Source organism: Ochotona princeps, chromosome 9 (assembly GCF_030435755.1).
Source record: "Ochotona princeps isolate mOchPri1 chromosome 9, mOchPri1.hap1, whole genome shotgun sequence".
Lineage (NCBI taxonomy): Eukaryota > Metazoa > Chordata > Mammalia > Lagomorpha > Ochotonidae > Ochotona > Ochotona princeps.
In genome coordinates, this window is record NC_080840.1 from 41,332,621 (window position 1) to 41,349,422 (window position 16,802).

The 16,802-nt window shown below is 43.1% G+C and overlaps 1 protein-coding gene and 1 long non-coding RNA gene across 7 annotated transcripts in view; one reads left to right on the plus strand and one right to left on the minus strand.

Moving 5' to 3' along the window:
- RB1CC1 (RB1 inducible coiled-coil 1) overlaps window positions 1-6,978 on the minus strand; it is a 69,680-nt gene extending 62,702 nt beyond the window's left edge. For both annotated transcript variants that reach the window (XM_058668627.1, XM_058668626.1), the window contains exon 1: window positions 6,606-6,978. The gene's annotated coding sequence lies outside the window, so the exon portion shown is untranslated. The remainder of the gene's footprint in view (window positions 1-6,605) is intronic.
- A 73-nt stretch (window positions 6,979-7,051) lies between these two features.
- The window catches only part of LOC131481141 (uncharacterized), a 66,290-nt gene continuing 56,539 nt past the window's right edge, over window positions 7,052-16,802 (plus strand). For all 5 annotated transcript variants that reach the window (XR_009246070.1, XR_009246073.1, XR_009246071.1 and 2 more), the window contains exons 1-2: window positions 7,052-7,226; window positions 8,335-8,428. This is a non-coding gene — a long non-coding RNA (uncharacterized LOC131481141). The remainder of the gene's footprint in view (window positions 7,227-8,334; window positions 8,429-16,802) is intronic.

Sequence of the window (16,802 nt, forward strand, 5' to 3'; positions counted from 1 at the left end):
TGCACCTGTGAGATTCCCTGCTCCGCTTCAGATTCCAGTTTCTGGGAACTAGCTAAGACAGCTCAAATACCAGGGTGTATGACACTCACGAAAGAGGCTGGGATTCAGTTCTGGGTTCCAAGTTTTGTCCTAGCCCAACACTAGCTACTGCAGGCATTTGTAGAATGAATCAACATATGGAAAATGTGTCCATCTATCTTTCAAATAAAAATAAATTTTAAAAAAACTCATGCAAATGAGTTTAAGCTCATGAAAAACGGAATTTAAAAAAATAAGCTTATATTGGTACCAAAAACAACCGAAATCCAGAGGCAATTATTTCATAACACATTACCATGAACTTTCTCAAAAATTACCAGGCACTCTACTAGGCAGAGGAATAAAAATACCTTGGAGTTACTTTCAAACTGAATAAAACACATAAAATTTTGATACCACCACATACAGAAGAATCACTTCACAGAAGAAACAGGATAATTCTTCTTGCTCTCCAATACTACAAATTGCAATTCTGTCTTACTGAAGTATAACTCAAGTTTCAATTGAACTTGTCTACCTACCACAAACCACAGAGCCCAGGTTGCCTAGGAATTGGAAACTGGGAGTCTTATTTCTTGAAATCAGGTGTATTCCCATTCCCTGACAATGCTCCTTCTCTACCAACAAGGAAAGAAGAGTAGGTCAGAAAAAAAGGAAAACAATCTTCCTCAAATTTCCAGAGAGAAAAACCTTTTCATGATTCAGGGTCTCCCAAATGTATGCCTTGTCTGTAAGTAGACAAACAACTCCACATAAGGACAGTACCTAAAAAAGACAGATAACATTTAGAAAGTGAGTATAAAGAAGACAGCGGAGGGAGGTAAAAATAGCCAGTATTGTGGCATGAGGCCAGTACTGTGGCACAGGGGGTAACACCTCTGCCTGCGATGTCAGAATCCCTCATGTGCTCCAGGACAGGTCCCAGAGCAGTCTAAGTTGCTCCATATTTCATACAGCTCCCTGCTAATGGTCTGAGAAAAGCAGCAGCAGATGTTCCAAGTGCTTGGGTCCCTGCCACCCACTAGAGAGATCCAGATAAAGTTCCTGGCTCCTGGCTCCAGCTGGCTCCTGCCTGGCCTAGCACTGTCCATTGCAGCCATCTGAGTGAACCAAAAGATCTAAATCTGTCTCTTCCTTTCTCCTTCCCTGTAACTCTTCAAAGAAGTTAGTTAAGAAGTGAGTGAGTAGTAAGTAAGTGAGACAAACTGGAGTACTTTTACAACCAAAATGGAAGGGCTGGTGTTGCGGTGTGGCAGATAAAGTCACTTCCTTTAACTCCAGCATCCTGTGTGGCATGCCATTTAGCATCCTAGCTGCTCCTCTTCCACTCCAACTCTCCACTAATGCTCTAAGAAAAGCAGCAGACAACTGGTCTCAAGTGCTAGGGCCCTGCCACCAAAGTGGGAGACCTGGAGACAGCAGCTGGCTCTAGGCTTCAGCCTCCCCCAAGCCTGGCTGAAGTGGCCACCTGGAAGGAACTGAGGGAACCAGAAGATTGAAGATCAACTGATGGGACCCTCTCTTTGCGTGTATGTCCCTCTCTCTCCCTAACTTTTTCAAACCAAAAATCTTCAAAACAAAAAAAGTGTGTAGTATATCCTTCCTAACTAGACGAAACATTTTTATATATAGTTAGACAACTTGGTTTTAGAAAGATAAGACCATTCATACTACTATATTATCTGCTTGAGGTATAATATAAAAACATTTGTACAGGCATCATAAATATTACTGATTTTGGTGTCTCACTGTTCATAAAACTACATAAAATGCATGACTTCAGTGAAAATTTTCCAGTTCTATTTTTACTTTATAACAGCTCTCAGGATGAAAAAGTAGTATCTATATAACCAATATTGCAAGACTTTATTCTATTAAACACACACACAACCCAGTATAAAAAAAAATCTGCTATGTGCAGTAAAAGTTATCCTAAGTCATTGAAATGACAGTATGCTATTAAATTAGTACTTCAACAGATCTGCTGGGTAATTATTGAGCCATTAGTGTGTAGAATGTGAAGTGAATCTATGTAGAGGGTCCCCTAAATAAGACACAGAAATCTGTCAGTCATTTTCTTCAATATATTTATAAGTCTATAAAATGACATTGGGTGCAACAAGCATCGTTCCACAAAGCCCTCAGTAAACAGCTGTGAGAGGAGACTCAACAAGCAAATAAAGTATGCCTGGAAGCACTCAAGCATTGGAGTACTTCAAAAAGGCAAGATCAGAACTCTGTGGGAGGACAGAGAGGAACAGGGGTCTACTGCACAGGCAAATCAGACTTCTCAGACCAACAATAATGAAACAATCAGAGAAAATAACAGGTAACCTTTACATCATTCTACCAATGAGAGTAAATACAAACACTTCATCCCACCACTCCACAATCAGCTTCTCTACTCTTGGATCTATTCTGCTATCTCAAAACAATCTCTGTGTCACTTCACCTTCTTTGACCATTCCAATGGTTTACGATTTCATACATACATGTGAAGATACTTAAAAAACCTTGTGGAAAAATGAGATCAATAAATAAGCTTATTTTTGTGGAAAACTGTTAATATTCATATATAGTTTTTCCTAGCATGCATTTTTTTTCCAATTTTTGTAAGCACCTGGATGTATGTAAATATACTCAGATAAACCAATGTAAACAGGTAAGTTTATTTTGGCATCAAAATAAAAATAAAGCCAAGACATGTGCATATTAGCAGGCCATCTATAAAGAGTTCATGTAAATGTTTATCATGAAAACTCTGCATTAGGGACGGGGGGTGGCATTTAGCTTCAGGGTTCAGACGTTCAGGTCCCCATGCATGGGTGCAGTGGCTGACCCTGGTCTGTCTCCTGATGCCAATGTCCTGCTAACGCAAACCTTGGGAGGTAGAAAGGTTGTTTCAAGTAATTAGGCTCCCACCCGTCAGGAGGGAGCCCCTGATCAGGTTAGATAGTCCTGGTGCAGCCTGTCTTGTCTCCATCTGTTGTCAACTATCTGCCTGTCCAGCTGGCTGTGTCTCTCAAGTAAATGCATTTTCAAAAACTCTAAATTTCAAAATCCATTTTGTAACAAAATAATCCTATGTTCTGATCCCATTTTTCCACCAACTTCTAGAAGTGCCCTTGTGTACGTACATGCACGTCTGCTCACAGCAATACTGCTGGGATGAATAAAAGAATGCTTCCCAGTCTTGCTATATCTCCCAGAAACTCACCTCCATGCCTTTGCACAAGCAGTGCTGGAGTACATTACAGCTACTTACTATTATTTTCAAGGCCTGAATATCTGTAGAGTTACTAACAATTGACCCACCACTCTCCCTACATTCATGCCAGTCCTGTCTTAGTAACCTCTCTTTCTTCTATATGCCATCAATTTCAGAGTGTTCACATTTGCTAGTCTGTCAGATAGCTAACACATGTCACCTCCTTACTGCAAGTGTTGACTCAAAAGCCAATCACTCCTAGCCACCTTCTCTAAAGTTTCATAACATCCACCAAGCCGCCCTTTCCTGCTTTCCCCTTTTTCCTTGGCATTTAACACTTTTCTGCTCCATAATTTTCACTTTATTTGCTCACTACTGAATCCCCAGTACTGGTATAGCAGTGTCCAATACACAGTAAGTACAAAATAAATAAGCATCATGACTCTGTGAGATGGCTAAGTCACTTCTAAGCAGAAGCCAAGTGACTTACCATCCCATGTTTTTTCTTCTCCCCCAAACACCCACATATACCCTTAGAAACTCAGCTCCTAGAGGCCAGTGTTTGCTACAGCACCTAAAGCCACACCTCAGGTGTGCATTCCATACAGATGCTGGTTCATGGCCTGGGTTTCCACTTCTAATTTAGTTCCCCAAAAGCAGCAGAGGATGTCCCAAGCATGTGGGCCCCTGCCACCCACACAGGAGATGCGGATTAAGCGCCTGTCTTTCTTCTGGTCTAGTGCTGACAGTTGAGGCCATCTGGGGAGTGAAGCAGCAGATAAAATATCTCTCTGTACCTCTCTAAGATTTTTAAAATAAATAAATAACTCTTTAAAAATGCAAATCCATTAGAGTGATTTCCAATAATGTCTATTAGAACTGCTTTCACAGGACTCCAATTTTCTTTAAAATTTCTCGGGGGCTGACACCATGGTATAGAATATTAAGCTTCTACCTTCATGGCTGGCATGCCATTTGGAACAGGTTTGAATCCTGGCTCCTCCAACTCCAATCAGCTCCTTGCTAATGTCCTGGGAAAGCAGCAGAAGCTGGCCCGTGTCCTTAGGTCCCTGCACTCACATGACAGACTGGAAGAGAACTCCTGGCTCCCAGCTTTGGACTGTCACAGCCACTCAAGGAGTGATCCAGCAGATGGAAAATCTCTCTCTTTCTTCTCTCTCTTAACTGCCTTTCAAATACAAATAAAGAAATCCTTTTTTAAAAAAAAGTCTTTAACATTCTTAGAGTCCCTTAATTGCTATAGTGGTTTCAGTATAGTAAATAAATAATAAATATTTTGAATAGGTTGCAAAGGATTGTCAGAATTTCCCACATGGTTCTTGAGACACTGTTTACTGGGATTGGAGAATATTACCAGCTGAATAAAAAAATTTTATTAGCCATTCTTAAAAAAAAAAAAACAGAACTGATACATATCTGCAAAACAAAGCCAAAATGCTTTCTGAATAAATATATACAAATTTAAGTATAATCCAAAATTAAAGCTTCCCCCAACAAAAAGCTCTTGAAGTTCGCATAATCAAAATTTACGTTCAAAATTGTGGCTTCCTGAAATTAGACCACCACTTTGGACATGCGTATCTCAAGTCAGAGTGCCTGGTTCAAGCCCTGGTTTCTGTCTGTGAGCCAGGTTCCTGCTCATGGGCATCCCACAAGGGAGAAGATGACGATTCAATGCTGGGGTCGCTGTCCCCCATCTGGGAAGCCTGCATGGAGTTACAGGTGTCTTGCTACTGTGAGCATTTGGGGGCATCAAATAGATAGAAGGGTACCCTCACACTGCGTGTGTGTATGTGTGACTCTTTCAAATTAAATGAAACCAAATAAGTAAAATTGCAAAAGTACAAAGATCTTGTGTCCTTTGCCCTTTGGCCTTTACAAACTTTATTTGCAAAAAGTCGATCTGCCATACATTCTACCTGCACTCAGCAAGAGCCAGAAAAACTTCCAGCTACAGGGGTATTGCCTCATGACACCCAGTTCCAACAAAAATTATTTAACTATGATGAATCATAAAGGAATGAATAAAAGATTCAAAATAGACTAAAATTATCTTGAAACTATGGCCCAACTTCATATCCAATTTCCATAAAAACATTATGTTAATTTATCAACACTAGTAGAACACTAGTAAAAAGTCCTAAACATAAAAAAATTCTGAAAAAGAAAAACGTTATTGAGACAATATTCATTGAGGCTCTATTCTGTTATAATAGATGTTTAAAAAAAATTTCACACCTCCAGCTGATGGTTACATATAAATTCAACAACCCAAAAAGTAAGACCACTTTCCTCCACAGCCCCAAGCTTCTCAAAGTAATAACTGACAATAAGAAGAAAGCCCCTTTTTGGAAGAGCAATAGAAATATAACATCTTTGATTAAAACCCCATTTATGTCTTTATAGACTCAAAGTCTCCTTTTAAATCTGCTAACTTCCCAAACCTTCAGGTAAGTCACACAAATCCCAACAACAAAGAAACTCAGTAACAGCAGCTAAGTACTGCCAACAAAACAGGTGCGCTGATTGTCACAACCGACTTGAAGGGGCTGCCCCAACCCAACCCACGTCTTGCACTAAGTGACTCTGGGTCAACAGCGAGCACAGGCCTACAACCACTTCATAGTGTGACACAAAAGTTGTGGCCACAAAGCCATCCACAGTAAACAGTCAATTTAAGAATTCCTTTACTGTGAAGCTACCTCCCCTCCAGCTGACTTATGTATTTTTGTTTCTAACAAGAAGTTGTGAAATCCACACGCACACCCTATCACTGGGGCGGGCAGAGGCTGAGTCATTGCTAGGAGTAACTTTATACCCATTCTCGCTCTCCGGGGTCGGGACAAAGACATCACCTCTCCGTGCACCATTCTGGGAGCTCCTTTCGGTCTCCGCCCAACCTCTTTCTCCGGTTTCCCGAGTCCAATCCAGCATTAAGGCTGCGCCCTGACAGTGGTGACCGCTAGCGAGGATGCGTCCCCGTGGGTGCACAGGAGTCTCCCGCCCTTGGCCAGGTGTGGACCACTGGCACGCACCGGGCAGGAACCTCACAGACACCGGCCGACCAAGCCGATGAAGCCCGCCGGCCTCACAACCACCCGCAGCCCGGTGTGGCACTGGCTGGAGCTGCTTTTGTCTCCACAGGGGACGCAGCAGCTGGGCAACACTTGCCGGGGCTGGACAAGCCAGGATCCCGTCTGCACACACCTGTGCGCGGGCCAGGCTGGGGCCAGTCCGGGACGCCGCGTTCCCCCCAGTCCTTCGTGCTGCGACCAGCCTGCTGGCCGCGATGTCCAGATGGGGGGAAGGGGCCGCGGGCGGTGGCGGCGACACTTACCCGGCAGCGCCTCCTCCTCCACCGGCGGCAAGAGCAGAGCCGTCGGCCCCCGGCAACATCTTCCGCCGCCGCCTCGTCCTAGACGGCGGCTACCGACCGACCGCCCATCCGACACCCAGCGACAGACACAAACGCCAGCGTCCCGGGCGCCCGCCCGCCGCGGCCCCAAACTCCGGGCAGCAGGGAGGGGTCGGCGTTTTCGGTCTTCTTAGACCTGCCTAGGCCCCTCGGCTCTGCGTCGGGGGCCGGAGGACGAGGGGCCGCGGCCTGTCAGAGCCGAGGGGCCGGGACGACCCAGGGACCCCGAGACAGAGCCGAAGTCTCGCCAGGCCCGCGGACACAGCCGCGGCGGGGTTTGTTATTGTCGACTCCGGCTCTTCCTCCGCGGAGCATGCCGGGAAGCGGTCGGGCCGGCGGGGGAAGGGCGCGCCGGGCAACCCGGGCGGCGCAGGGAGCCATCTGCGCAGGGGCGGAAGTCGGCGGGCCGCCGGGAACGGCGCGGCTCCGCCCCGTGGCTGCCGGGAGCCCGGCCCCGAGTCGGGTGTCCTGCGCTGACCCGAGCCGACTTTGCTCTGGCCATTGGGTTGGTTGGAGCCGCCTCCCGGCGCGGACGGTGTCAAGGTGAGCTTGACCTTTCTGGCTGCAGCCAGTAGGCCCCGGCTAGGCCCTCGGCCTTTGGGACGAGCCCCAGGTGAGACAGGTGTCTCCCGCCAGCCAGTGGCGGAGCAGCGAGGCCGGGCGAGAGAGGAGCTGCTACCCGAGGCCTCCGTGGACCCGGACGCCCCGGGCGGGCCACCCTGCCGCCGCAGCCGCCCCGCAGCCGCCCCGCAGCCTCCACCTGCCGGGAGCTTGGGAAGCAGGTGTCGGTGTCCCTGCGAGGATGGGGCGCGCGGTAAGGCGACGAAAACATCCCCAAGAAGACAGCAGCGGCTTAGAGGATTGGAGTGACAGTGTAAAAATATAGACTTCTCTTAACTGTCTAGCAGTCAGGGGTGGGAGAGGATGCCAGAGGAAGCCTGCCTTTGTGAGGGAGGTCGGGCAGAGGCCATGACTTTCAAGACACAAGGCTTCAGGATTACAACTATGCAGACGCTGCAAGCCGACTACTTGCGTGGTCCTCTTGAAACTCCCGTTGTATAGTAAAAGCGTAATGACAAGATCGAAGTCATCAGGACTTTTGCGTTGTGTTTGCAAAAAAAAAAGACCACCACGCTGAAGTTTCCAGTTCTTCATTTGTGTTATCATGGAGAATGATTTTTCTCAGCTAGCGTAAGCACTAGTGATTTTAAAAGTTTTCATCACACTCAGCCTGTGTCTGCAGGTTAGGATTAAAATGGGCTTCACTTTTCATTTTCTCACTGAAGAAAAAAAAATGTTGCCCTTAAGATCTTTGGCAAGGCATTTCCCTTACTCAGCTTTTTTAAGCCACCCCGTCAGGTAGAACAGAGCTGAGAAGACTGAAGGAAAGCTGACTGTGTAGGCACAACATGAGTAATCAGCAGATAGACATTTAGTAGGAAAGGTGAGCTTCACCAGAATGTTACTTTGGAAAACAGCAGTGTGCAGCAGGTGCTTGTACATTCTAGGTTTCAGTGACATCGATCATTCAAAACAAATTAGCAATGCAGGAGAAAAACCTCACATGCCTCTGATTATTCTACTAAATAATATTTATATTTTTTTGCTTGTCTCACTGATTCTTTGACTTCCCACATTCATGCATGTACAGAATCCCATTTGGGTGACTGGAACCCAGCTACTGGAGCTGCTGTCATTTCAACAATGGCCGAAAGCACCAATCAGGGCGAGTCAGCCTCCCGGAGGTAGGATTCGGATTCCTTCACTCCTGAGCTAAATACTTACAGCCTTGTCTCTCTTAATTGCAGGCTGGAAAATAGCCCAGAACTAACTGGCTCACAGCTTAAAGATCCTTAGTTTAAATGTTTGTAAGCGTCTGAATTGTTTCCTAGGGATACTGAAAACATGATAACATTAATGTTTTTACGTGCATGCAGGTAACTAAAGGAAATGCAAGCTGTAACAGGTGTTTTCATGATGTCTTCTGTCACAATTTATTTTTCCATACTAAGCCTATTGAATACCATCTGTATTTTTTCTTCTTTAATCAAAACCATCATAGCACTTCTCAACCACACTTGATGGGAATTCCTCCATCCAGGGTTGTTTTTTGTCGTTTATACTTTTCTCCCTGACACCAAAACGTAATTGAACAGAGACCTGCAAATTATTACAAAATGGGCAGTGCTGAGACTTACTTGAACTTTTGGAGGCATTTGCCATTGTAAGTCAGTCGTTTTATCTCGTCTTTGCTTGCAGTGCTGCTCTCTCCCACCCTCGGTGCTCCAGCCTCTGACCTTTAACTTCACAACCTCCATTATGATTCTGTAGGACTGATGCAGAAATAGTGTACTGTGGGAGAAGAAAGGCTTACTCCTATCCTCATCGCATTATTTTTTAAACTTAATAACATTTTGATACCGTGGTAAGTTTGCAATGAGGGCAGAAGTAGTTTTTTGGGAAGAATAAAGGGATTTTACAGGACATAATGGAAACGCATCCTCAGTGCCTCACGTCATTGGGAATGTACAAAATCACAAATTGTCTTTCATCACTTTCTCAGAAAGGCCTTGCCTGACTTGCCTGGTAATGCCAACGCATTCTCCTGTCTGTCAAACCTGCCTGCCATAAGCATCTTTTTAGAGATCGTCTCCTCTGTGTCTGGTGTTGAATAGTGTGTGCCCATTAAACATTTGTTGGCAGATACCTTCTTCGAGCCTTCTGCTTATGCCAAACCAACCTCCCCAGCTTCCATTCTTGATATAGGTCTAGTCTACTGAAATTTCCTTGACTTGGTTTTATATACAATATATAATTTAAATTTAATATCAAAATCTCTGAAGTACTGACCCACATCTCCAGCAGTTTCTCCCAGCACTCTCTTTCATACATGCCTTACATGCAATTCCTCATCTGGGAATATCTTTTCCCACACACACACACCTCTAGTTTCCATTTGAAAATCATCCTTTAAAATGCAGCTTGGGGCCCAGCGGCGTGGCCTAGCAGTTAAAGTCCTTGCCTTGAGCGTGCCGGGATCCCATATGGGCGCCGGTTCTAATCCCGGCAGCTCCACTTCCCATCCAGCTCCCTGCTTGTGGCCTGGGAAAGCAGTTGAGGACGGCCCAAAGCTTTCGGACCCTGCACTCGCGTGGGAGACCCGGAAGAGGTTCCTGGTCCCGGCATCGGATTGGCACGCACCGGCCTGTTGCGGCTCATTTGGGGAGTGAAACATTGGATGGAAGATCTTCCTCTCTGTCTCTCCTCCTCTCTGTATATCCGGCTTTCCAATAATAATATCTTTAAAAAAATAAATAAATAAAGTAAAATGCAGCTTGGACCCCAGGAGCTTCCACCTGCCACAACTACCAGTTGATGGCTCTGGCTTATGTTGTAAACTATCATTTTTTTTATTCCCCCTCTAAATCTGTGGAATTGTTAAAAATAGGAAGCATGCACTGCTGATTTTTTTTTAATTACTAAGACTTTGTAGAGAGTTTGGCACAGTTACCAAATAATAAAATATTGGTTTAATATAATGATCCCATAAACATGTTGAATATTAGCAAGATCAGAAAGTTACTGCGTTTGAACAAAGGCTAGTGTGGAGGACCATTAAAGAACATAATAAGCACAAGTTCAGATGGCATTAATACTGCCTGGAAGTATACTCGGGATATCAAGAAGGAAGTGGTATATCTAAATTTTACAAAAATCTGCCTGATAGGATTTCATTCAGCACACACATTGGATGCTTGTCAATTTTCAGGTGTAATATTTAAATTGTGTTCAACCAGCAACCACAATTTATGTAATTGGCCTTTATCCAAAATATGAATCACAGTAGTCCATTTCTAAAGCAGTTAAAAAGCTGTGCCGTACTGGTTTTTGTTTTTAGGATCACTAATTTCATGTGTATGATCAGGCAGTATTTAGAGGCTGTGGGTACTATGATTATTACATTAATGTTTCCAGAACTATTTACAGACCTTACAACTGCCCTCCTCAGTTGGTATGTTTAGTACTCACCATATCATTAATGATAATGATGGTAGTTAACTTAGGTAGGAGTGACTACCTTCAAAGCTAGTGATGAACTTGACAGGCTAGTGAGCAACACTTTCCAAAGTTGCAACACATGTAAGAAAATACTTCTGGAGGCCAGTGCAGTAGCTCATTTGGCTAATCCTGCTCAGCAGTGCCAGTATCATTTATGTGCATAGGTTCCTGTCCCAGCTGCTCCACTTCCCATCCAGCTCCCTGCTTATGACCTAGAAAAGCAGTAGAGGAAGGCCTAAAGCCTTGGTACCCTGTACCCTCCATGGGACAGCCAGAAGAAGCTCCAGGCCCCTGGCTTCATATCAGCTCTTCTCCAGGCATTGCAGCCATTTGGGGAGCAAACCAGCAAATGGAAGATATTTCTCTTTCTCCTCTCTGTAAATCTTCCCAATTAAAGTAAAATCCTTAAAAAAAAAAATTCTGACATTACTTTTCACATAGAAAATGATGACATTTCTCTAGCATATTTTTTGGGGTTCCTTTTCCTTATCGTAAAGAGCTTATCAAAATGTTCAATGGTAGAATCGACCTGCCTTATGAATTTTTTTACAGCAGAAATTAATCAAATAATGATGAAGAGGTTGCCCAAAATGTCAACTTGTAGATGAATGTCCATCTTTTTTTTTACTATGGCATTCAGAAATGCGCTTTAACATTTTGAGCAAGTATACACATGGGCTGGTGTATCAAATCATTTCATGAACATTTGCTGTTTATAATTCACCCTGATATTTTCCCTTTTTCTCCACTGCTCTGTGAGCCACAGTTAATTGAACCATCACCATGGTTCGAAAAGCATCAGAGTCCATGAGAAAGACTCCAAACCTTGAGATTCAGTATTCTTGGTTTTTCTTTCAGTGCCTTTTTATTTTAATAAAGGTTAATTATTCAAAATGAAAATAACTAGTGTTCATGAAACACTTTGAGCGTATCAAAGATGCCAGACCTGTGTTAATTTATAAACCTAGGTACTTAACAATTTCAATAGACTTTGTCCAGTTTAACAGATAGGAAACCAAGGCATCAAGAACTTACATAACTACTTCACTGTACTTCTTACTAGTTAATTGAAAGGTATATCACTATTCATTGAATTTAAGTTGATTTCTCTGTTTATGACTTAAAATGTTTTCTATTTGTCATAGGAAAAACTTTTTCTAATTTGCTAAAATACATTACTTTAGTGACATTTTTGGAATACCTTTATGTTTGACTAAAATATTGATGTTTAAGAGGCTGGTGTCCTGTGTAGTCAATTAAGCCACCACCTGTGACCCTGCCAGCCCATATCGGCACCAGTTTGAGGTCCAACCACTATACTTCCAATCCAGCTCCCTGCTAACGCAGTTGGAAAAGCAGCTGAGGATGGCCCAAATCCTTGGACCCATGTATCCACTTGGAAGACCAGCTGAAGCTCTCACTTTGGCAACTGTTTGGGGACGTGATCTCTGACTCTTTCATAAGTAAAAGTCCATCTTAGCAAAAAAAAAAAAGTCATTTAGACACAAATGGATGATAGTTTTGCTTGCATTTATAAGTTGGAAAATTTGGAATCTTTTTTAGGTTTGGACAATCACTTAGCACCTGTAACTTCAAGTTCCTCCTTCTTAAGTGGTGTTGTATGGGCCAAAAATGTGGCATAGCAAGTTAAGCCACCAGTTGTGATGCCAGAATTCAAAGAGCAGCAGCTTGAGTCATGTCTGCTTCTTGCTAATGCACCTGGTAAGGCATCTGATGGCCCAGGTTGTTGGGGCCCTCCCACACACAGGAAAGACCTGGAAATAGTTCCAGGGTTCTGTTGTGGTCATCTGGGGAGTGAGCCATTGAGAAAATATGTGTGTGTCTCTGTGTGTTGACTGTACATCTCAGTAGCTGCTTTATATTACTGTCAGGTTGGAATGTAGCTCTGAAATTTATATTGTTCCTGAGCAAATAATATCACTCATTTTTTGTAAGTACAACCTTTTTAAGTATGTAACTTAGATATATTTTAGTACAAACATCTGTTTACATTTAAAGAATTACACTGCATTCTAAATCTGACATTTGCATTATAGGAAGTTTGTTTCCTTTTCAATCATCCTTTTATACATCTGAAATTCTGGAAGCTGAGTAAAAAGATGCTTGAGCAAAGATTTTCACTACCAACCAAGAACAAATTCACACTTTCACTTAAAATCTTAGCTTTTTGCAACTTAATATAAGTGCATTAGCAGCGTTAACATTTTTACCCAACAGTAAATTTTTACTTCAAAACATTTTCTATTTTTTTTCCTTAAATTTATTTATTATTTTTAATTCACTAATTACATTGTATTATGTGACACAGTTTCATAGGTACTTGGATTCTCCCCACCCCTCCCCAAACCCTCCCACCATGGTGGATTCCTCCACCTTGTTGCATAACCACAGTTCAAGTTCAGCTGAGATTTGGGTGAACAAAAAATACAATTGTCATGTATTACTTTGTATAATGTACACAATGGTGTTATGTATAGAGACCATAAAATATTATGGAAAGAAAATCCAAGCTGAACAAGGCAGAAGCACCCATGGTTATACACAGAAGTCAGATTGATGCAGGACGGGACAGGCTGGGCTGCAACACATACTGGTATGCACAAATACCAGTCTGGGGGGTGGGCCTGATGGGATAGTTGGTGGCCACCCTGACTAGGCCACGGCACCCACTGGTATGTGTGAAGATTGTGCATGTGTCAGACTGGGCTGGGATAGGCCCATCACCTCTGGGTTTGCATTAGATAGGACTGTAGGTGGAACTGACAAGCCAGGTATAGCCACGAGTACGTACGTTTGTTGGTGCAGGTCACAAACTGAACCTGACTGTGCACTGACTGGCAAACACAAGAATCAAGTCTGAGGTCACCACAGGTGAGGTTTCTTGGGGGACTTCCTAGGTAGCATCAAATCTTGACCACAGGGAAAATCACAATATATGTGATCCAGCCTTGGAGTACTTGTACTGCGACTGGGCCTGTTCTGTTGATGCCTGTGTAGTGAATAGCATGCCCAGATGCACCCAGGGGGCATGACAGCCAGCTCATCTAGACCAACAAAGGACTTCGAGTGCCTCATCAGAGGATGGTGGAAAGCACAACAGGTTGCACAACTCTCCTGGCCAAGCTTTGAAGCACATTTTTAAGTTGTGGATGCACTAAGGTGGACTTTGTTCAGCCAATAGACCTTGGAAAGATTTTCTCAACCCTGGTGCAATGAAACCAACAATTTCTCAGAACTATCAAAACCACTCAAATAGTACCCTCAGAACACTCTTTCCCACAGCAGGGTTTCTAAGGCACCATCAAATGACCAAACCCTATCACAATCCTTTTTGGCTATTCTGCAGAATATGTATATATATGATGTGGAACTCAGTAAGTTCCAATTTAAAAAAAAAAAAAAGAGGGGGCAGCGCCATGCCATAGGAGATTAAGCCAGCATCCCTGTTGGTTCACTGTCAGTCTCCTTCCTGCTAGTGGCCTGGGAAAACAGCAGAAGATGGCCTTGGGCTCCAGCACCCCTGTGAGAATCCTGGAAGAATCTCCACTAACCCTGACCATTGTGCTCATTTGCGTAGGTGACCAGCAGGTGGGAGTGGAAGACCTCTAACTCTCCTTCTCTCTCTATAACTCTGCCTTCCAAATAAAAGTAATTTTTTTTAATCTTGAAAATATAATGATCAAAATAATATACTTGTCTAAAATTGGAGTGATGTGGAAAATGAGTTCAGAAATTTTAATCTTTTAGGTATTCAACAATGACACTGAGATATTGCAAAGGACAACACTTTTTTCATCAAATGGTATGGGACATCTGAGTACCCACATGTAAAGAGTAAACCAGGACTCATAATTAATTGTACAAAAATAAAATTATGATTTAAGTATCCTAAACTAAAATTATTAGAAATAAAGGGTAAATATGTACAACCTTGGATAATACAATACTGTTTTAGATAGGGCACCAAAAGCAAAGACAAATAGGTTAGTTAGATTTCATGAAAATTAAAGCTTTATGTTTCGAAAGACATCATGTAGAAAGTGAAAATAGAGCTGCAGTAGCGCAGTCAGATAGAGCATGATGCTTTCATGACAGTGAATGTTAAAGTGAAAATATAGCATGAGAAAGATAATTACAAATCACATAAATAGCCACATATATGAACAACTCTTAAGATTCAATGGACAATTTTTAAAACAAAGTAATTTTTTTAAAGATTAATTTTATTTTTTACCACAAAGTCAGTTATACAGAAAGGAGGAGAGACAGAGAGGAAGCTCTTCCGTCAGATGATTCACTCCCGAAGTGACCGCAATGGCCAATGCTGCGCCAATCCGAAGCCAGGAGCCAGGAACTTCCTCCAGGTCTCCCATGTGGGTGCAGGGTCCCAAGGGTTTGGGCCATCCTTGACTGCCTTCCCAGGCCACAAGCAGGGAGCTGGATGGGAAGTGGTGCTGGTATTAGAACTGGCGCCCATGTGGGATCCCGGCACCTTCAAGGCGAGGACTTTAGCCACTAGGTCACGCCGCCAGGCCCTAAAACAAAGTAATTTTGAATAGACATTATCACAAATAATAAGTTCATGAAAAAAAAACAGTTGGTCATTAGGGACATACAAATAAAAATCAAGATGAGATGCCTCAAATATTTGTAAGAATGACTAAGATGAAAAAGACAATAGAGGCTATCATTTGCAATGCAGGCATCAAGTCCCAGCTGCTAGGATTCAGTCTGCTAGAGTGCCTGGGAAGACAGCCACGGAGCCCATCTCTAGGGGTTACTACTGCCTGCATGGGAGGGCTGAAAGGAGTTCTAGGCTCCTGACTTAGGCCTGAACCAGGAGCAGCCCAAATCTCATGATAGACTCTCTCTTTCCCCTCCTCCTCCTCTTAACTGTCTTTCAAATACATTAATCAGTATTTTTAAAAAATAATAACAAGTATTTACCGGAATGTACAGAAATTGAAACTGTAATTTTTGCTGGTAGAATTATAAAATGCTGCAGCCTCTTTTCAAGGAACAGTCTGTCAGTTCCTCAACAGGTTATGTATTGAGTTACTACTACATGTTCCTGTAAAGGTTACATATTGAGTTGTCACTATGTGACCCTGCAATTTCACTATTAAAAGGAAAACATTCATTACCGAAAACCTGACACACAAATCTTTGTACAACATTATTCACAACTAAAGGGTAGTAGCAGTCCAACCAACAAGTAAATGATCAAAATGTGATATATAAAATCAACAAAATACAACTTGTGATTCAAGAAGTGACACAACCACACAACCCAGCAATTCTGCTCCTAACCCATATGATACAAAAATGTGGACACCAGTGTTCAAGAAATCATTCTTACTAGCCAAAGGAAGTAACTCAAACAGCAATGGATAAGCAGGTAAACTTAAACAATTAATAAATACTACTTAGCAATAAAAAGGAGCTGAGTACTGAGCTTTCACTCTTCCATAGATAAGCCAAGAAAGTGTGCTAAGTGAAAGAAGACAAGCCCAAAAGGCTATTCTTTCTTTCTTTCTTTCTTTCTTTCTTTCTTTCTTTCTTTCTTTCTTTCTTTCTTTCTTTCTTTCTTCCTTCCTTCCTTCCTTCCTTCCTTCCTTCCTTCCTTCCTTCCTTCCTTCCTTCCTTCCTTCCTTCCTTCCTTCCTTCCTTCCTTCCTTTCAAGTCAGATATACAGAGAGGAGAAGAGACAGAAAGGAAGATCTTCTGTCCGATGATTCACTCCCCAAGTGGCCTCAACGGGTGGTGCTGCACCGATCCAGAGCCAGGAGCCAGGAACTTCCTCCTGCTCTCCCACACAGGAGCAGGATCCCAAAGCATTGGGCCATCCTCGACTGCTTTCCCAGACCACAAGCAGGGAGCTGGATGGGAAGTAGGGCTGGCAGGATTAGAACCAGCACCCATCTGGGTTCCCAGCGTGTTCAAGGTGAGGACTTTAGCCACTAGGCAATGCCACCAGGCCCAAGGCTTCCCTTTCTATGAAGCATTCAGTACAAGCTAATTCAGAGAAACACTCAGCTA